The 22,292-nt window shown below is 45.5% G+C and overlaps 1 protein-coding gene and 1 pseudogene across 15 annotated transcripts in view; one reads left to right on the forward strand and one right to left on the reverse strand.

The window, feature by feature from the left end:
• SLC39A11 (solute carrier family 39 member 11) overlaps window positions 1-22,292 on the reverse strand; it is a 404,898-nt gene that overhangs the window by 145,471 nt on the left and 237,135 nt on the right. The window lies entirely within an intron of this gene.
• On the forward strand, window positions 14,143-14,239 carry LOC144287290 (U6 spliceosomal RNA; annotated as a pseudogene).

Here is a 22,292-nt window from a genome sequence, read left to right on the forward strand (position 1 = left end):
AGTTCCCTAGCTTTCCTGAGCCCCCATAAGGCTACTCATCCACGAGTGTCCTTAGATTCTCCAGAAGCCCTTGGAAACGCCAGCATATATGCCGCGAATGTGAAGTCCCTGCATAAAGCCAGCAGTATGCCATTCATTTAAATGGGTGGCTTAGTCTTTTAAGCATCTGCCTTCAGATCAAGTCACGATCCCAGGGTCCTGGGATCAAGCCCCAAATCGGAGTCCCTCCTCAGCAGTGAGTTTGCTTCTCCTTCTGCCTCAGCCCCTCCCCCTGTTGCCCATTTAAGAAGTTTGATGGGCTTCAGTAGTCAAGGCAGGGCTGGCCAGCCATTAGACCCACCTCACCATGGGCAGGTGCTCCAAATACCATACTCTTGCCAGTAACCTCATTCTGACTACAAATATGATTGCATGTCAAGGCAACCTTGGAAACCCTAAAAATAAACAGAAGAAAATTTAAATCACACGTGATCGCATCACTATATATATATATATATATATATATATATATATATATATATGAGTTTGGTGCATTGTTTTCCATGTTTTTTTAAAAGATTTATTTATGTATTTGACAGAGAGAGAGCACAAGCAGGGGGAGTGGCAGGAAGAGGGAGAGGGAGAGGGAGAAGCAGGCGCCCCTCGGAGTAGGGACTTGATCCCAGGACCCCAGGATCATGACCTGAGCGGAAGGCAGATAGATGTTTTACCGGGTGAGCCACCCAGGCGCCCCCTTCCATGCTTTTTCATATGGTTTTACGTAACGGAGATATCATATGATACAACTGGAGACTGCTTTTTGTGCTCACTAAATATAACATAAGCATTTCTCCCCTGTGATTGAAAACTCTTACAGGCATTTCAAGCAATACAAATTATTATTTGCATTCCCATACTGTTGGGCATTTAGGCTATTTCTAATTTTATTTCTATAAATATCACTGCAAAATCTTTCACCTGTATAAACAATCAGGAATTTGAACAAAATTCCCAGAAGTGGAAGTGTTGATCAGAGGGCTGTGATACATTTGGCTAATTAATTTCCAGAAAGGCCATGCCATTTACGCTCCAGTGAGTAGAGTTTACAAGTTATCATCACAGCATTTCTTCGTCGGCATGGGTATTTCTCATTTAAAAATAAATATACTCTCTTACAAAGGAAATGACATTTCCCTTAGTTTGTATTTCTTTGGCTACAGGTGAGGTTGAACATTTTTAAGGATTTTAGGCATATTTCTTTCCTCTTTTGTGAAAGGTCTTAAGTCCAAACAAGGCCTTTTTAATGATACATGATTAGTTAATTCCTTACAGACATGAGTTATTTTCCTGTGATCCACTTCTGCTTGTCGACGGCCAATGAGAGCAGCAGGTGTTTTCGCACGCCAGACTGATATATCCACCTGGCCAACTTGGGGCTCTAGCCTCCATTTTTTTTTCTTAAGATTTGTTTTTTAAATGATAGAGAGAGAGAGAGAGAGAGAGAGAGAGATAATGCAAGCATGAACAGGGGAAAGTGCAGAAGGAAAGGGAGAGAGAGAGAATCCTCTAAGCAGACTCCCTAAGCCTGATGCAGGGCTTGATCCCACAACCCTTAGATCATGACCTGAGCCGAAACCAAGAACTGGCTGCTTAACCCACTGAGCCACCCAGGCACCCCTCTAGTCTGCATTTTTAAAAGTTCCTCTATCATTTCTCAAGACAGCATAGTGCCTATAAAAAAAAAGGGGGGGGTGCGGGGAGGTCATTTCCTTCGTTTCTGCTCTTAGCTTGTATGGTCCTGAAAGCTACTTTTCTCTCAAAATGAAACACCACTTTTTTCTAAAGCAGGGTATGTGAGAGCTTCTCTTACTTCCCTCATCTTCTTTCTATCTAACGACCCCGGGATTCTTGTGAGCAACACTGCAGTTCTGCAAACATTCTATATGAGGCTGTACAAACTGACCACACTCTACTCTGGAAGCAGCCACACGCTGAGTGCAAAACTGTCCAAGGAGGCATTGCACGGGTAGGGTGTAATCCAGGGCAGGAAAAGATTCTAATGGAGATGAAGGAAAGCTCATGGAAAGATAACTGAAGCGTTTATTAGGCTCAGTTACTAATCTCTGAGCAGAGAAGCATCTGGAGTTTAAGAAATATGATGCAAAACTTATTTACAATCTCTGATAAATGGAGACAGCTATTCTAGTTACATTCTAAAGATCCCGAGCCACACAGTTATCAGAGGGATAAATGCTGCCTGGGTCAGGTGGCTGGTTTGATTATCTTGTCTTTTCAGTCCATCGTTCCCGGGCACTGAAAGTAATCCACGCCTCGCCTACGAAGCTTACAATTAAGCAAGCTACTGCTTGGCGACAACACAGACACAAACAGATCTGTGTAATTGGTAAAAATTAAATGTACATCAGAAGAAGAGATGGGTTCACTCTTAGCGAAAAGATTTCTCATCTATTAAGCAAACCACTCACTAAAACATGGCTTGTTCCAAATATCTAAAAGGGAATAATTTCTACTCTTGGTCAAGGGAGCCAAAATCTCTAATAAGATTAAAACATCCACCTACCAGGTCAGCGCTTCTGCTTTGAAGGCACAACCAACCCATTAATCAACATGAACTCATTCCTGGTAAATTGACTGTGGTCTAAAAATAAATCCCAAGTGGGCTCCAGAGCCCTCTCTCTGGCTTTCAGCCCACCCTGCATCATGTGTGTGCTTAGCACAAATGCCCCCGTGGGAAAGAGATCATGATAGCTTTGGGGGAGTCACCAGAGAAAGACATTTGCTGCAAAAAAAAAAAAAAAGTCCCAGCATGGTCATCAGGGCATTCTGGAGAACACCAGTGCTCATCAGAGCTTTGCAAAGGACTCTCAGCCGACCACAGAAAGATGGGAGCCACACACTTCACTGAATGGTTGTCACTTATCAAATCAGGGAGGAGGCGTCCAGGAGAAGAGCACCCATTTCAGGGCTCATGTCCAACAGCCAATATTAACCTAATAGTTGTTGGGCTTACTTTCCCCCTTTGAGGTAATGCTGTTATATCATCCTCTCTAATTCTGAGGATGAAGATTACTACCCTAGACCACTGTATCTCCAAGTCGGAGGAAAGACCATCCATCACTGGGTCACGGTGGGAGATTATAAAACACCAACTCCTGGAGCCCATCCTGGAGCTCCTTGATCAGAACCTGTGGGAGGGGGGCCCGGGAATCTGCCATGTGCCCTCTCTCACCCTCACCCCCAAGGTGATTCTGATATAGATTGAATTTTGAAAATTAATGGTTTAGATCGCATAAGTACTACTTAATCCAGGTATACTTCCTCACTCTCTATATTTACGTCACTCCAAATATTACTGCCCAGTTAGATGTATCGAGGTAATACACAGGGATAGACTGGATCCTTAGTTCTATCTGCGGACCTAAGAATACATATGACTCTGCCAAACAGTGGGGAAGGCAAAGGAATTTAAGACTAGAAGGTGAAAAGTCATCATATTGTCTTGATAGAAAGCTTCATCTCCTTAACAAATGACAATCCTATTTTTGACAGGATATGGTCCATTGTCATAAGGAAAGACAACCACCAGCCAAAGAATTGAGAGAAAAATTAATTCCCTAAAATCAAGGTACCTTCTCATCTTCCCTGGGTCTCTGTGGAGTCCCTGTAGGGTCATTGCAGGGTCTCTGTCGGGTTTATGCAGGGTCTATGTAAAGTCTATTAGGGTCTATGCAGGGTCTCTGTTGGTCCCTGTAGGGTCTATGCAGGGTCAATGCAATGTCTCTGTGGGGACTATGTTGAGTCTATACAGGGCCTATGTAGGGTCTATGCAGGGTCTCTGTGGGGTCTATGCAGGGTCTGTATAGGGTCTCTGTAGAGTCTATGCAGGGTCTCTGTAGGGTCCATGCAGGGTCTAGAAGGGTCTCTGTGGGGTCTATGCATGATCTATGCAGCACCTCCATAGGGTCCCATAGGGTCTATGCAGGGTCTACACAGAATCTGTGTCTATATAAATCCTCCGTCTTTTTATATCTCCAACTTCCTCTCTTGTCGTAGGATTTAGTCACCAGGAACCAAACCTGACCCTAACAAGGAATGCTGTCAGCTGCTATATCCAAGACAGCACACATGTGCCAGGGCTAAGAGCACTATAGTCCACAAACTACTAGAGGAAACAAAATCTTCCTCTTGCCACAGGCCATGCAACTGAATGGAAAACACAGTGCGAATCAAAGTTCCCGTGAGACTCACATTGCACAAACATTTCTGGTTTGAGGGACTTTCTTTCTTTTCAGGATACAAACAGTTGACCCTGGCATGCAGGGTAATCATGGGAGATAACAACATGGAAAGGAAAAGATAAGCATAAGTCTGAGGATTTATGGTTTGTTGTCTTTATTACAAGAAGGTCAGAGAGCCAAGACTTTATCTGGATGCTAGGGAGAATTTAAGTCCACGTCCATGTTCAACAGGGAGAGTCTATCAGGCACAGGCCTCAGTGAAGGGCAACAGAAGCCATGTCAATTAACCAGAAGTATAGGAGGAGGGGGACTCATGGAACCAACCGCAGAAGGCCACAGTATCCACCCTGGCACCCCAACAGAGCTAAGGGAGACCAGGACTCCTGCTCCACCAAAATGCCACCACATACCCCTGTGGCAGCACTTCTGTCCTTAGTGCTGGCCATCAAATGCCCCAGCTTAGGTCCCTGGCACTGAATTCCAGTCAGTCCTGCCAGAATGTCTTTGCTATCAGACCCAACCGACTGGCCAAGCCAAGGTCAGCTCTAGCTGCAAGAGAGGCTGGAAGCCCGACTTCTATCCTGAGAGATAGGCTCTGTCTTCCACCAAGACTCCCAAAATTGGAGGAAGGGAGATTCCCAAACATAGTCAAGGAGTTCAGAAGCTAAGCCACTGGAGGGGGAGAAGGAGGGAGAGAGGGAAGGAATGAGTAGGGGAGACTACCACAGGGGAGCCTTATCCACATCCTTGGACACCCATGTCTTTGATACACTGGTCTATATGAAATTGGCACCAAGCTTCCTGCTCTCTTTAGAAAGCCACAATTAAATGAATTAAACCATGGCATAGCATTCTCTGGTCAACTCTATCCCCAGTTTTCTGTATATAACCTTACACAAGTCCCAACCTCTAAAGGTCTTAGCTTCTTCCAATGGTAAATGAGCTCACTAGGTAAACTTCAGGGCTCCTTCCAGCGCCGAGTCTAAGCTCTGCCACAGCTGACCTCCATGATCACTCATCCAGGGTGAGTAGGAGCGAGAGAGGCTATTTCCAGTGCAAGAAACTCCCCAAGATGAGCTTCAGGGGATGGCACGTTTGAACTGTTCATAAAATGAGAACATTCAGTACGTGAGGAGCAAACTCATTTGCCCAGAATCGACTGCTCTTTGTACCCTAAAATGAAAAGCAGTATTTCCCCCCTTTAAATGTATTAAAATATTCTCTGACAATACAGGAACTCCCCATACGTTATAGGAAATGCAGAAAATACTGATGCGGGCAGAAGGAAACTGAACTAAAAAATCCTTCACTGCCCAGAGAGGACCATCTTCATAAAAATCCTGACAATCCTCTTTATATTTATACTGTATCCGTAGAGATGAGACACACATATTTAGGTGGATCCTGCAGTTCTGAAATGTGACTTCACGTAGCAGTCAAGTGCGAATATACTCCAGATCATAATACGTTCTCCCACATACTGGCTCTCAACCAAATTTCCACGACCTGCTAGAGGTAAGGTGGGGAATAGTGTAGGATTTCCAGTAGCCCAGCAGAGAACCAAGAATATACACTCAAGACTTGTTTCTTATTAGAAGAAGAGAGGGGTTGGGATCCCTGGGTGGCTCAGTGGTTTGGCGCCTGCCTTCAGCCCAGGGCATGATCCTGAAGACCCGGAATCAAGTCCCACGTCAGGCTCCCTGCATGGAGCCTGCTTCTCCCTCTGCCTGTGTCTCTGCCTCTCTCTCTCTGTGTCTCTCATGAAAAAATAAAATTTTTAAAAAAGAAAAAAAAGAAGAAGAGATAGGTTGATTGTCCTAATCATTTCAAAGTCCAACACAACCAGTTACCTTCCAGGTCTCCAGTGAGCTTTGGGGCAGAGAGTAATAAAAGCTAGCCGGGCAGGAATTATAAACGGGCACTTTACAATTGGCTAAATGTTGGTTGTTGAACTTGTGAGGGTCAATATTTATTGTTCTGAGACTTCCGTGATATAAATGTTATCTTCGGGGTGGTTTCTGAGCCTTTCCTTCTTCAGGCTCAATTTAAATGCTATGTTAGAAAGCACCTGGGTGGCTCAGTGGTTGAGCATCTGCCTTCAGCTCAGGGCGTGATCCCGGGGTCCTGGAATCCAGTCATGCATGGGGCTCCCCGCAGGGAGCCTGCTTCTCCCTCTGCCTGTGTCTCTGCCTCTCTCTGTGTGTGTCTCATGAATAAGTAAATAAAATTAAAAAAGAAAAAAAAGAAAAAAGAAAGAACATGCACATGGTGGTGTGCAGGGGTGAGGGGGGCAGAGTTTCCTCTGCAGCCTGGCCTCCATGATATTTAGCTATTTTCTCATGGATCCACTTGCTTAACTGTCTGTGCGCATGTCTACCACCTGCTGGGTCTGTGAGCACCGTGAGGGCCTGAGTTCATCTTGCTCGCAATTGTGTCTACAGTGCCAAGCACAGAGGAGGTACTTAATATTTGTGGAATTTAAATTTAAATATTTGTGAAATGGATAATGGAAGCCAACGGTGCTCTTTCCCAAAAAGATGCCCACACGTCTACACAGAGCATTTTGTGCATATTTTCAAAGTTTATGGTTTTATTTAGGGTTAAGACCCTCGTTCTGAAACATCCTATCCATTGACAGACCAGCATTTATTTATCCAAATGCCTATCATATGGACACACATCTCGAGGGTCAGCGAACTTTTTTGGTAAAGGTCCAGATAATAAATACTTTAGACTTTGTAGGTCATTCCATCTTTCTGGCAAACTATTCAGCTCTGCCGTTGGAGCACCATGGAGGCCAAGACAATATATAAAGGAGTTGGTATGTCTGTGTTCCAGTAAAACTCTTTTCACAAAAACACGTAGCAGGCCAGATTTAGCCTGCAGGCTGTCCTCTGCTGGCCGCTGATACAGACTATTAAAAGCAGGATTTTTAAGATTTCTTTAAGATTCCTATCTCTTGGTCATCAGTGGCCCTCATGAGAATTGTTCCAAAGCTTTTCTGTTCCCCAAGGGAATTAATTATCTGGATCCACCCAGCAGCTGGTGTGGATAATCCAGCTACGTGTGCATCACCACGGAAGTCACTGGTCAGCTTGGCTAACTCGAAAGAAGGGTCCAGAGAGTGACCACCAAGACAGAATGCCATATCCTATGGGGAAGGCCCCCTCGTGGTGTCCATACAATGGTTTGCCTTGACCTTTGCAAGCATTATCTGTCCTCTCCCCCAAAACTCTGAGCTTTGCATGACCCATCCAGACCAGCCTGGCTGGAAAAACCAATGGACCAACCTGAGTTCAGTGCACCTGGATTTCCAGGAAACACTGTGCAGTGGGTGGAACCAGACAAATCTCACTGTAGACTATTTCTGCAGACTATTAGAGGTACCTCCTAACAGAAGACACTACTTTGACCTCATCCTCACCAGGGGACAAAGAAAAGAAAAAAGAGGAGGGAAGAGCAGTTCCATAGACAGTAGATGACAACCCAAAGAAAGGACAATCTAACTCTCAAAGGCTCATGTGATCACCAAACCTGCTGTGACACAGGGCGGACCAAGAGGAGGACCTCAGGACATTGCCTCATGACCTCCTTTTCCTCCCTGATTCAGGTTCAACTATCACTAAGTTCCTATTCTGCACCACACAAGACCCCATATGTATAGCCACCTGGAGAAATTTTATCTTTTTTTTTTTAAGACTGATTGATTGATTGGTTGATTTATTCATGAGAGACACACAGAGAGAGGCAGAGACACAGGCAGAGGGAGAAGCAGGCTCCCTGCGGGGACCCCAGTGCAAGACACGATCCCAGGACCCCAGGATCATGCCCTGAGCCAAAAGCAGATGCTCAACCACTGAGCCACCCAGGTGCCCCAACTTTTTATCTTCTTTAATTCTAGAAACAACCCTATGAGGTGGGTTCTTTCAAATCCTATGTTACAGGTAAGGAACTGGTTAGCTCAGCGACCTACCTCAACATTTTCCCTTTCAACTAGCCGCCCAGCCATTCTTCCCAGCTCTGCCTCCTTCATGGAACTGACTGGTCTACTCCTTGTTGGGTGGTGTATGAAATACTTCTTCCCCATTCCTGTTTCCATGAGGAGGAACTTGCCCCTAAATACATCTGGCCTTTTGTTCCACACTCCAGACCTCCCCATGGAGACAGTGAGTTTCTTGAGAGATGAATGTGAGGGCCATGGTGCCCCACTTCTGGCCTAGGCCTCTATGCTATGAGGTTCAGGAGTCCCCTCGTGTATCTGTGAGTTGGTGGGTAAATTGGCCTAATTTTGCAGTCTACCTTCACAAATCCCACTCTGATACACATCAAAGCTGTGGCTTCTAAGCCAATCTTCACTGGTAACAAGGGTGGGGTTTTTATTCCTCTCTGCCTCCACTGTATCTTAAAGTGGATTCAGAGCTCAGACAGCGAAGGCTGGGTGTTTGGCCTGAGGTCTCTGTAAACCCAACTGCTGACCCCAAGCCTGACTGAGGCTGCAGAGCACAGTGGTCAGTTCAGAGGCTGAACTGTATGATTCAAGCCAGCCAGTCAGAGCCCTTGGTCTGCAGATAGTACCCCATGGACCTTGGCCCTCCCTATGTAGACCTGAGGCCTATTCCTATAGCTCCCACAACCCCCAATTCCATGACTCTCAGTACCTCTCCCCACTAGTGAGCAACTCAAAGCAGATTTGGCTTCGGCTAGTTGAGTTGCTTCCTGCCACCGGCAATCGACAGAAGTCTGACTGAAATAGGGAGCCTTTGGCTACTGAATGATCCTGGGGATGATCCAGCTGTAAAGCAGCAGGACAGAGTCCCACCCTGAGCTCCTGATTGTGAGTTTAGGCCTGGTTCCAGCCGTTCCCATCACCACGATCTATCCTCCGGCAGAGCCTCCACTTCCACTAAAAACCCAAAACCCCTCGACCTACTAATTCCCCAGAGCATTTGGGGCAGAAAGTCTCCTTCGACCATGCAGGTGTCTCAGGATGCACCCAACCCCTGTGCCTGCTGCAGCTTCAGAGCTCCCTGTGCTTGCTCGCAAGCAGAGACAGGAAGAGGTTTTGGGAGGATGCACCTGCTGGAGGAGACTTGTTGCCGGGGAAGTCTCCTAAAAGGACTGGATTGGAGCTTCTGGAAACAGGCCTCAGGTTGGAAACACCTGAAAAATTTTAAAAAGCCAGATTCCCAGCCTTGGCAGCAGACCTAGCAGGTATGCACCTCCCAGGGAGAAGGCTGCCAGTGAGTGTCCCTGAAGCTCTGGGGTGGGAGCTGATGCAGCTGGTACCCCCCGCTGGCTGGCCTGAGAGAACCACTGGGTCACATAGCAACAGTATCCTTCCCAGCAACAGGCTGTGAGAATGCCCCATTTCATCAGCCCCCATGCTGTCAGGCACCCTTCCAAGACCCCCCTGGGCAGAACGCTCCTGACAGTCTCTGCTCTTCAGCACCTCGTATTTTCCTAGCCCTGCTTCCCCCTGGTCTCTGCAAGAACCCTGCGATTCCAAATTAATTGGTCAGCTTCAGGTGACTGTTAGCTCTTTATACTTCACCCCAGGCTGCAAAATGGAACAGACATTCAAGGGTCAAGAGGACTCACTCAAACTTGACCTACAGGCTCAGACTCGGGGCCACCCTCTCACCTAGTGCAAATCCCCACTTCCCTACACGATCCTCTGGTCATGAGTGCTGGCCACATTAACCACTCAGCCCAAGAAAGCAGCCCATCTTCTCAACCCAGCCAGTCCTGGTCCTTGGCCACTCACATTTCAACTCGGTCCAGAAGCCCATCCAGAGATGAGCAGGTTCAGGAGGAGTCTAGGAGAAGGCCAGCGTGTCCAAGTAGGCACCGTGTCGTCCTATGCTGTCCTCTCCTTTGCCTCAAGAAAGCCCACCCTGGCCAAGACTGTAGCCTCCTAGACACTGGTCAGATTCGAGAAGAGCCACATGAAGATAACAAAGGCATTATTTGGAGGTGGGACAAGTGGATGAGTTGCATCTTAGCAGATGAGCTTACTATCCAGGAAGACGTTCCAGCAGACAGAGGGTGGGAGGGCGAGAGCAAATGACACAGCACCCCACAGGGATCAGCAGAGAGAGTCTCTTGTCTGGGGGGAGAGGATGGGTGGTGGCAAAGTATCTTCAGCCACAGAACCTGCACAGGGCAGAAGCACCTGTATTCTTACAGATGGAGAAGAACCTCTGTTGTTAGAGTAGCCCTTCAAATCTAGAAAGGCGAAGCCACGTCAAGGACATTCATGGGCTGGGTGGGCTGATTTCCCATCAGCCTGGGCTTACAAGAGCTAAGATTCGCACATCACTGAGATGCGAATAATTTACACATTATGTAAATGCAGCTAAACGTGTGTCTCTGAAAGTTTGTTTTCTTAATTAGTTAATTATTTTCCAAGCAATATTCTCATGCTATTAATCTGCTCAAGAAACATTTCAGATAGAGTGCAAAGGTAAACCAGCACAGCCACCGACTCTGTTAAGAAAAAACCAGCTCTACAAGAACGGGGACCAAACCGATACAGAAAAGCCACTCTCCCAGACTCATGGGTGCCCTTTACACACGCAAAAAAGAACACAGGTCACACCGTATTTAGGTAAACTTTGGCCAAGGTCTGACTCGCAGGTGGGGGGGATGGGCTGGGAAGAGAAAAACCTGCTGGTGCCGTCAGAGGGGCACATGGCAAACATGCCCGGCAGCCCTGGTACTGGTCTGCTACCTCTGCCACCAACTCCCTGTTCACCAGATCAGTAAAAGTGATTCGGACAAGGAAGCCACCTTGCCAGGAATAATGGGGAAGAAAGCTGCAAGGGGTATGAGTCCCTGATGTTTTCCTTTTATTCGCCTTTTTGGCATGTGCATGGGTGTGCACGGGTGTGTGTGTGCATGTGTGTGTGTATGAGAGAGAGAGACAAAGGGAATATGCACATGTATGTCCACATGCAAATTATCACCAATTTATTGGATTGGAGGTGGTCCGGTAGTTTTTCCCAATCCTCCCCTGGGGATGGACGATCAGAGATGCCGGGGTGGTGTGGGCAGGGAGGGGCAAGGTCGACACAGCCTAAGTGGCTGGCAGGCTGGCTGGGGGCATCTTTTCCATGCGGTGACACTCTCTGGCACATTCCTGTTTTCTTATCTCTCCAGGCTTTCCTCTTTCCATTTTCTCCCAGAGCAATGACACAGAGCACTCTTGGTGTCACCACATGAGAAGGAAAATGAAGGATGGTTTTAGGGAATCGAGAACCCGCATTCCCAGCCCAACCATTTCCTGCTTATGTGTCTCTGGAGCTGTCACTTGGTACCTACCCCTTATAACTCAGTTTCCATGTTTGCCACTTGGGGAGCTAAATTACCTGCCCTAAGGGACTATCGTGGGGCGTAGATGAGAGTGGACACAGGCCTCCTTGGCTGGCATGCTTCGAGCACGACACAAAGCATACTTTCGTGGTTCCCGCAGTGAGCTTGTATTGAATTTACACAAATATAAAAAGAAAGGCTAATGGCGTGCTTGGTACACTTAATCCGTTCTTAACTAAAATCCAAAAGGGCAGGAGGCCATGAGGAGGGGAGAAAAAAATTAGATCATGATAGGATTTGGTGCAGATTTTTCAAATACCTTCAGATCCCCATACTCTGTGTTTGCGGAGTAGAGCCGTGCTCTGGCTGTACTGGGAGTGCTTTTAAAGATTCAGTCATGTTGACATTTTCAACTTTCACAAAGGGTCACCAGCTGCTAAAGATAATAGAGATGTTCCATCAATATAAGGAGAGGGCTGGTGCCCTTTAGGGTGGTCCATTCTGCTTTGGAATACAAAGTAATTTCCTCTTTTTTTTTTTCTCTCCTTTTCCTTCCTTCCTTCATTCTTTCTTTTTTTGAATAGCAGATTTAGTCATTTAATGTAGTTTACTTAGACTAACATTAACACCAGTTTGCACTTCCTAAAAAAATGTTACAACCAAAGAGATGGGAATAAGGTAGGTTGCTAGCATCCCTAAAGTGTGCTGGATGATTACTTATAATCTATCCATAGAGAGATAGACAGACTGAGAGATGAACTGTGCATGCACATACATAAATACATACATGATCTGTACACTATAAGTATTATGTATTCAATGCTATTTCATTAAGCCATTATATTTCCATTTCTAAATTTAACATCTTTAAAAATCATAGACATGTAATTTTTAGAAATTCACCTTGGAAACTGAAACATAATGATTTTGGTGAAATAGCATCTGACAGCTAATTGCTGAGAATAATGAGCACCATTCTTTACTCCCTAGACTTGCCATCAACAGAAGTAAGAAGGGGAATGACCAGGAGTAAATTTATTTTGTCTTTTTTTTAACAATAATTTTTTTTTAATTTAAATTCCATTACCCAACATATAGCACATCATTAGTTTCAGATGGGATATTTGGTTTCTGGAAACCAATGCAGCTCCCTAGAGGAAGACACATCTCTTTCTCTACCAATTTTTAAAAAGACTTATTTATTGGGGGTGCCTGGGTGGTTCCATTGGTGAAGTGTTCACCTTTGGCTCAGGTCATGATTCCAGGGTCCTGGGATTGAGTCCCATGTCAGGATCCCTGCTCAGTGGGAAGCCTGCTTCTCCCTCTCCCTCTGCCTGCCTCTCCCCCTGCTTGTGTGCTCTCTCTCTCTCTCTGCCAAATAAATTTAAAAAAAAAAAGATTTTTTGTTAATCTTAGAGAGTGAGAGAGCACAAGCAGGAGAGGCAGATGGAGAGGGAGAGAGAATCCCAAGTGGACTTGATGCTGAATGCAGAGCCTGACTCAGGGTTCAATCCCAGGACCCCGAGATCACCACCCTAGCCAAAACCAAGAGTTGGATGCTTAACCAACTGTGCCACGCAGGTGCCCCTCTACCATTTTTGGTTAGGATTAGAGGGCTACCACATCTTCAAAGGGTGGCTGTCCTTGTGTAAGGACCCCAGGGAGGGGGACTACGTCCAGATGCCCAGCTGCCTTGGGGGATGCCCCAGGTGGACCCCAGTGTGGGAAGCTTAGTTCCTGAGCCCTCTGCCTTCTGAGGCAGAAGAGCTGGGTCAGATAGGACAGAAGACTGATGGGCAAAGCTATCTGTACTGATGTGAGGTCGCTCGGAGCCAAAAAGCAAAGCAAAAAAACCAAACCAAACAAAAAAACACCTGGTTCTGAGATACCAGGAATAAAAACCCTGGGATGTCACATGGAGTGGGGCTTACCTGTAGGATCAGTGCCACCCTCATGTTCAAGGGTGACCTCACTTGGTGAAATGATAAGATTAAATGCAGCAGAGCAGAAATGTCTGCCAGGCTGGGAACGGACCTTTTCATGCTGTTCCTACTCAGACAGCAACCACAAGGGACACATGAAGAATGGCTTGGTCTCTAGTGGGAAAACAAATGCCATCCAGGTTCAGAAAAAGGGAGACACGTGGCTGGTGAGTGCTCTGTATTCCTTCAGCTTCTGCGAAAAGCAGAAACGCCTTGCTGAAAATGAAGGCTTCAGAAAGACAGACTCTCCAAGCGACGTCCAGATTATGATGGACCATGAACGTAAAAAAGGATTGACGTCAAAGAGGGTTGGAAGGTGGAGTGCCAGTTATCTCAACCCACATGGGAGCTCTTACACAGGGAGGTGCGGGACCGAAGCAATGCACATGCATGCATGCGTGTGTGTGTGCGTGTGTGCATATGTGTGTGTGCAAGTGTGTGTGCGTGTGTTTGTGTGTTGGGAGCTGTCAGGGAGCAGCTGGATGCTAGACGACCTTAATTGAGCCCTGGCCAAGTGTATAGTCTTCCACAGTGGTTCTCAAACTTGAGATGCAAAACTACGTGCATATATATATATATACCCAAGCAAACGAATAAATAAATAAATCACCTCATTTCGATAGTGTGTATAGTAAAATTGGAAAGATACCAAGAAGATGGTCCCTGTCCAAAGATGACACCCAAAATGGCGAAGCATTCCATATTTTTCAGAGAGGCGCTTACTGATCAATGGGCATAACCTTTCAGTTAAGCAAGATGAATCAGTTGGAGAGATCTGCTGTACGACATCATACCAAAGTCAACGATAATGGATTACATGCTTCGAAATTTGTTTAAGAAGGTGGATCTTGGGTTATAATAAAATAAAATTTAAAAAATATGTATGACCTAAATGACTTTTACAAAAATCACATTAAAAAAATTTTTTTTAAAGTGCAGTTTCTTGGAACTTCTGGGAGAACCCAAGCAGGGCTCAGGAGTCTGCAGATGTGACAGGCACTCTAGGGAATATAATTTAGAGGAGAAAAAAGGATCCAGATAAATACAATGGAAACCCATTGAGAATGAACTCCCAATTTGTCATGTCTAGCCCAGATCTCTTGGCAAGTGTTTACTGGCAATCTTTACTTGGGCTTTTACATTTTGCTCACCTTGCACCAAAGCAAACACATCACCTTATGCCCAAAGCGTGTTCCTCCTCTTGTTTGTTCTTTCTTTTCTTTCTTTCTTTCTTTCTTTCTTTCTTTCTTTCTTTCTTTCTTTCTTTCTTTCTTTCTTTCTTTCTGACTTTATTTATTCATGAGAGACACAGAGAGAGAGAAGCAGAGGGAGAAGACTTGATCCTTGGTCTCCAGGATCATGCCCTGGGCCGAAGGCGGCGCTAAACCGCTGAACCACCCGGGCTGCCCCTCTCGTACTTTCTGTTAGAATGATCGATTCCATAATCTTCCTCATTTTCCAAACCAGGAACGTGGGAGCAAGTGTCAGTGCAGAAAGCCCATGGAATCCACTCTGAAAAACCCTGTTCCAGGAGGACTCAAGCAAAGGAAATCCACAGACAGGCACTGCGTGAGTGAGTGCCTAAGGGAAGCGACAAGGAGCTGTGCTTGCCCAGGGGATCACCTGCTGTACCTTTGCTTATAAGGTTCCTGAATCCAGGCCAAAGCATCTGAGCTGGAACAGAACATCTGACCCACACAGAGCTGCCTGGCACATCTTCCCGAAACCATAAACCACCTGAAGTGGCAGGTTCTCATCTCCCCGCCAAAATCCGTCCCACTTTATGCCACTGCAGCCCCGAGCCTACAGAGAAGTCGGGTCTGGGCTCAGCCAAACTGTAGAACCGCCTGTGCCAGAAGCAGGTAGCAGGGGAGGGCTGTCCAGAAAGCAGTGTGCCTGCTGCCATGGCAACTCATGATCAACCAGGGATGGGGAAGAAGGTGCTCTGCTAATTGAAACTCAGGCAACATTTTAGCATAAGCCCCAAGGAAGTTAATAATGCTCAGCTAGATTTTTCTCTTGTCCTCTTTCCCTTCTGTCTTTTCATGTCATCAAGTGGCTTTAAACCATCCCTTTCCCCCCAAAAAGAAAATCACATGCATAGGCAAGACTTCTGATAAACCATGAGCCGAATCCCCCTCCCCTACCTTATACTCAAGGAGAACCTAAGAACCTGGTTCTCTTCCTTAATAGCCTATCCATCTCAAAGGAAATCGTTTACCCAAAAGATTCTTAGGCTTGCACTTGGCTTCACCATCCCCACCTCACTGAGGCACCCCCGACAAATATTCTCACACTACAATATGACTAAGAATCCCCCAGGGAACTTCACCAGCCCTTCCTGAGAGAGTTGATTCAGGCAAATCAGGAGCAAAACACAAGCATCTGCATTTTTTTTTCCTCTGGTGCCCCAGGGAATCCTGATGGCAACACATCACAATCCACCCTTGAGAGATGTGAGAAATGTGGACCACCGATTTGGGCTTCTCCTATAGATCTGTCTTTTATAAGTCAGGCTGAGCTCAGCTACGTCTCATTGTCAAAGTTGTGGAAACATCAATCACAAGTTTTGAAAGAGATAGTTCGCGAAGCTCAGGGAAGGGACCTTGGAGAGGCACTGCCTGTTGCTGGGCAGAGGCTGAACCGCCTGGGATCTGCTGAAGCCCTGGAGACAGAACACAAGCACAATTGTGCAAATTTACATTTCTCCTAGAGCTATGTCTGCTTCCAGCAAGATTAAAGATTAAGATAAAACCAAAGTCTCCCTCCACAATGCCTAGAAATGACAGATGAAATAGGCAAAAGGGTTTAAATGCACACTTGAGCTTGCAACAAAGAAAGGGGATCATTCATGATAAGGAACCTATAAACCAGAGCTGAAACACCAAAACTGGTTCAGATGCTGCCTAGGGATTATTAACAAGGTCCCACGGACAGGTTCTAGGTGTGACTGTCCACATGGGGCAAAGAGGAGGCTTTCTGCCCCATGAGAAGGAGGTGAAATTCTATGAATGCAAGAGTCACGAAATTCTGTCCCTAGGTAGAAGAGGAGGGACTAGGAAAAAAAAAAAAAAATCCATCCAGCAGCACAGAGAGACAAAAAGGATGATTATATGCTTCTGCTTGGTTTCTGGAGGAAAAAAAAAAATGCTTGAAGAACAAAAAACATGGACTTTCACCTCAAACAGTTCAGAATTTCTAGCTTCTGCATGGGCTGGAAAATCCCAACCTGGGTGTGACTGTAAATATCGGTTCCAAGCTAAAATCTCTATAAAGGGGTCTTACAGAAACAGATGCAAAACCCCACTGACAGGCTCTCCCGTGATCTGAGGCCCTGGGAATCCTTTGAGGAAAAGCATACTCCACTAGAGAAGTACTGATCTAAAAAGTGACAGGAGAAAATGATACACCATAAATGGAGTCCGTGAACATACAAAGAAGCAGAAACACAGCTTTATACAACAGACGTACCATGGAAAATATAATATTAAATATGTCTTATGTCTGCACAAAAACCTGCACAAGGATATTTATAGCAGCCTTATTCATTATTGCCAAAACTTGGGAGTCTGAGATGACCTTGAACAGGTAAATGAATAAATGGCCAGATATTAGTACATCCAGACACTGGAATATTATTTAACACTGAAAAGAAATGAGCTATCAAGCCATGAAAAGACACGAATAAACCTTAAATGCATATCACTTAAGTGAAAGAAGTCAATAATGAAAGGACTATATGTGAACACAGACTGTATATGTTCATCCATATGACATTCCAGAAAAGGCAAAACTATGGAGACAATCAAGAGATGAGTGGTTGTCAGGGTAGGAGGAGGACAGGGATGAGGGAGGAATGGATAGGTGGAGCACAAAGCATTTTTAAGGTGGTAGAAATACTCTACGCGATGCTATAATGGTAGATATATGTCATTATACATTTGTCTAAAACCAAAGAACATACGACACCAACAGAGAACCCTAGTGTAAACTGTGGACTCTGGGTGGTAGTGATGCGTCCACGGAGATTCTTCAAATGGAACAAACACAGCTCTCTGGTTGGGGGTGTTGATCATGGGGCAGGCTGTGTATGAATGAGGGCAGAGTACATGGGGAATCTCTGAACCCTCCGCTGGGTTTTGCAATGAGCCTAAAACTGCTCTAAAAAAATAAAGTCTAAAGGTTTGGGTTTGTTGTTGTTGTTTTTAATATACAACAATAAGGGAGGGGGTTTGCAATGAGCCTAAAACTGCTCTAAAAAATAAAGTCTAAAGGTTTGGGTTTGTTGGTTTTTTGTTTTTTTTTTTTAATATACAACAATAAGGGGCACCTGGATGGCTTGGTTGGTTGAGTGTCTGACTCTTGGTTTTGGCTCAGGTCATGATCTCATGGGCCATGAGATCAAGCCCCGAATCAGGCTTCTTGCTCAGCAGGGAGTCTCCTTGAGATTTTCTCCCTCTCCCCCTCTCCCCATGTGTTCTCTCTCTGAAATAAATAAATAGATTCTTAAAGAAAACCACAACAATAACAATAATAAATAGTAGCTAATTTGGAGGTATCAAAAAAAAAAGAACTAAAAAATATTATAAAAATGACAATATGCAAGATGCCACATGGGGTAAACCAACTTAAAGCATTCCAGGGTCCTAAAAGACTGCTAGGGAGGAGAGGAGAGATATTGGTCAATTTTGAACATCATTAAGTCTACTATGCATGTTAAAACATTAAAGGTAGTCACAAAAAAGAAACTGAATTTAAAACTCCCAAACAAATAAAGGGTGAGGAAAAAAAGGAAGTCATGTAGAAAAGTCAATAAGCCCAATAAAGTACAAAAGAGGGGAGAAGATAGTTGATCAATAGAAAGAACAATATAAAACATGGAGAAGTATTATCAGCCTTGGATAAGGTGAGCACAACATCCACAGCACATCTCCAAGGTGCACAGCCTTGGGGGTGCTGGCTGAAGTGTATATGCACACGCGTACTCACATACACACCTTAGCAGCAAGATGATATTACTGATAAAGACTATTGAAGAAGATCAGAATAAGCCACCCCAAAATATACAATTTTGGCATAAGGATTATTTTGCACTTAAGGGAACTGAGAAACAGCAGATGCAGGAACAACTCTCTGCTTCTCCCCTTTGCGTAAAGGCAGGGCATAAATCGCCCTTTGTGACGGTGTCTCAAGGGTCCAGAAACAGTACCAGAAAAGGGTCCATCCCAGTACCAGAAAGAGAACTCCAGAGAGGACTAGAGTCTACCTAGATAATCCTCCTCTACTGTTAGTTTCCTTATATATTTTCTTCCTACAATGCATGGCCCCTAGAAGCTTGTATCTTTTTTTCCTTTATCTAGCCATTTTTCTGCAATGAGTTACCCTTCATCAAAATCATATATAAAGTCTCAATCCTAAACACTGCTTGGGGTTTTCACATTTTCCTGTGGAGCCCTTGTGCATGTAAAATTAAAATTTGTATGCTTTTCTTCTGTTAGTCTGTCTTTTGTACGTTTAATTCACAGGCCCCAGGCACTCAACATAAGCGTGTAGAGGTAAAGTTGTTTTTTTCTCCCCCCGCTCCTCTATACTATTAAATTATCAAAGAATAAATAATCCCAGTTCCAGGCTAACTATTCCAGAGAACTAATGGGGGGACAAAAAGAAGGACAACAATGCAACGCTGGATGATACTGGTATAACCTTAATATTCAAACCCAGAGAAATAAAACGTAAATATAAATTTTAAGCCATGCCCATTTAAGAACATAGATGCAAACTACTGTGGATAAAAAGAGACTATCTGCGGGGTGGGGAGGAGGCCTGTTCCCCCTGGTGGGGCTCAGGGGGCTGTAGCTGCCCCCCACCTCTCCCTGCCTCTCACCCCTCAATCAAATGATCTTAAACCACACACACAAAAAAAGAGGCTATCTTTAGTATCTATCAAAAGGTATCTACCAAAAATCTATAGTGAATATATTAAAGGTGGGGAAAAAAAGAAAAGTGGGGCACCTGGTTAGCTCAGTTAAGCTTGAACCTTCACCTCAGGTCATGATCCCAGGGCCCTGGGATCCAGTCCTGCATCTGGCTCCCTGCTCAGCAGGGAGTCTGCTTCTCCCTCTCCCTCTCCCCCTTCCCCTTGCTCAAGCTCTCTCTCTCAAATAAGTAAATAACATCTTTAAAAAAGTAGAAAAGTTCTCTTTAGCATTCTAGGCAGAATTCTAAATATAGCACCCCTCCCCCTGGTGCGCACCTTTTGCATAATCCCTGGAACTGTGAACACAATGGATCTCAGTCCTGTGATTACAAAACATGGACCTTAAAATAGGGAAGATCAGCTAGGTAGCCTACTCATCAAATGAGCTCTTTAAAAAAGAGAGTTTCCTCCAGCTCGTTCCAAAAGAGGAGGCCGGCGATTTCTCTGGGGACAGGCTCAGAAATGTGCACGTGAAGTGGGCATCCCCAAGTAAATGAGTCCCGGCGTTGCCCTCCCCAAGTGGCAGCAGAGAAAGGAACAAGGAAGCACCACCCAGCGTTTGCTCTGGTGTTTGTCAAGATGCCTGTTTGAAAGGATCTGGGAAGCATCAGGTTTTTATAGGAGAGAAATAATAACTTTTCCTCCACGCTCCTAGGTTCTGTAGCTGGGGCCTAGAGCTTAAAAACAGACAAAAGACAGGTTGACAAGAGAAAAACAGAGTTTATTAACATGTGCAGCACATACATATGTAAGTGAAGCTCGGTGATGAGTAACTCAAAGGGGTGATTAGAATGTGGGGCTTATGGAGCATCGTAACAAAGAGGAACAGATCTGTAGAAAAATGACAAGACAAAGGAAAGCGCAATTTGCATTTAAGGGTGACAGACAGATGGTGGGGGGGCGCCTGGGTGGCTCAGTTGGTTAAGCGCCTGCCTCTGACTTGGGTCATTGATCTCAGGTCCCAGGATTAAGCCCTGAATCAGGCTTGTCAGGCTTCTTGGCCAGCGGGGAGTCTGCTTCTCTTTCTCTCTCCCTCTGCCCCTCCCCACTGCTCCTTTCTTTCTCTCTCTCTCTCTCTCTTAAATAAATAAAAGCTTTAAAAAAAAATGCAAGCCTGGGATTCCCTCCTCAGAGAATCTGGTACTGTCAGCCAGTGACAGGTTCATTTTTTTGAAGCGCATTTTTAAAAACTGATTTTAACACAAAAAGAGTGGAGAGAAGAAAAGAAAATGGTGGGTAATCCCACTGCCCAGATAATCCCTGATGACATTTAAAAGCATGAAAGTAACACAGATGCGTGGTTAGAAATGCAAACAGGAAGGGTTGAGATGAAAACCAGGAGCCTCCCTCCCCCGCCCCAAATGTCTCTTTCCAAGGTAAGCAGCCATCACAGATTCTAATGTATTCTTCCAGAAAAAAATACCACATTAATACCAGGACATAATATGTCCTTTCCAACAGTTCCTTTTTTTTTTTTTCCACTCAAAAGGAATAATATTGTTTCCAGTTTTGTAGTTTGCTTTTCTTTGTTTATGATACCCTATAGATTTTTCTATAATCGCATCTTAAAAACCTACCCTGTTCATGTAAATTGGTTAATAATCTATTTTTTTAAAGATTTTATTTATTTATTCATGAGAGACACAGAGAGAGAGAGAGAGAAGCAGAGACACAGGCAGAGGGAGATGCAAGCTCCATGCAGGGAGCCTGATGTGGGACTTGATCCTGGGACCCCGGGGTCACACCCCAGGCTGAAGGCACTGAGCCACCCAGGCTGCCCTGTAAATTGGTTTAAAGCAGAGAAGTGATCACATTTTTCAATCAGGGTTCATGATGATTCTGATGGGGCAGTGGGGGTAGGTGGGGGGAGGCGGTCGGTCAGCAGTCCACACTGAGAAATCAGGCCCGGGAAGACAGGTGTGTTCGTGTAAAACTCTCTGGTTGTGGTGTCTGTCCCTGCAGAGGCCTTGGAGATGCCCTCCACCCCGCCTCGGCAAGCAGGACCTTGGAATACCTCTGAACACCCTGCATTTACACAATGCCCGTGTGCATCCTGTCACAGGGCAACTGGGTAAATACTCCCAACCAGACTTGGTTTATCCACCTGCAAGGGTCTCAGGATAATTGCCTGGGGGCCAGGCAGCACCCGGCAGGAAATTATTCTTGGCTTTACCTCTGAAAATGGTGTGCCCGGTGGGGTGGGGGTGGGGGGGTGAGTGATTCACTCATCTGCAAAGCCCCATGGGTAGATCTCCAACTCAACACTCACCCGGTTTCAACCTTGGCTCCAGGCCAAAGCAAAGGGAGCGGGTGAGAGATTGGTCCCACGTGGCTTCAGATGCTCTCCAGATGCACAGGGACCCCTCTCCCCCTACTCCTTTGGCTGCACTCTCCTGCAGATTTTTGGCTGACCGTTAAGTGGCTCCAAAGATAATGCCGCCGAGAGGCCTGAAGCATCGTCCTCCAGCCTCCCTTGTCTTTTTTTTTTTTTTTCTCCCTTGTCTTTTAATTAGAAAAGTTTTGCCTGCTAATGAGCCTATGCTGTCCATCACCTAATTATCTCTGAAAATCCTCAGCGACCCCCTTCCCTGGCTGCAGCCATGGCGCCTGTCCCTGGGAGATCTACAGGGGGACAGGACCAGCGATGCCTGAGGATGGTCCTTTTGCTCCTGTCCCAGTGCCTGGGAAGGCAGGTGGTCGCACCCAGGAGACAGAATCCTGAGGGGGAAGGGAGCTGGCAGCCGAGATCCCCATCCCACCTGCATCCTCTGGGGGTGCCTTCAC

The sequence above is a fragment of the Canis aureus genome, chromosome 16, assembly GCF_053574225.1.
Source record: "Canis aureus isolate CA01 chromosome 16, VMU_Caureus_v.1.0, whole genome shotgun sequence".
Lineage (NCBI taxonomy): Eukaryota > Metazoa > Chordata > Mammalia > Carnivora > Canidae > Canis > Canis aureus.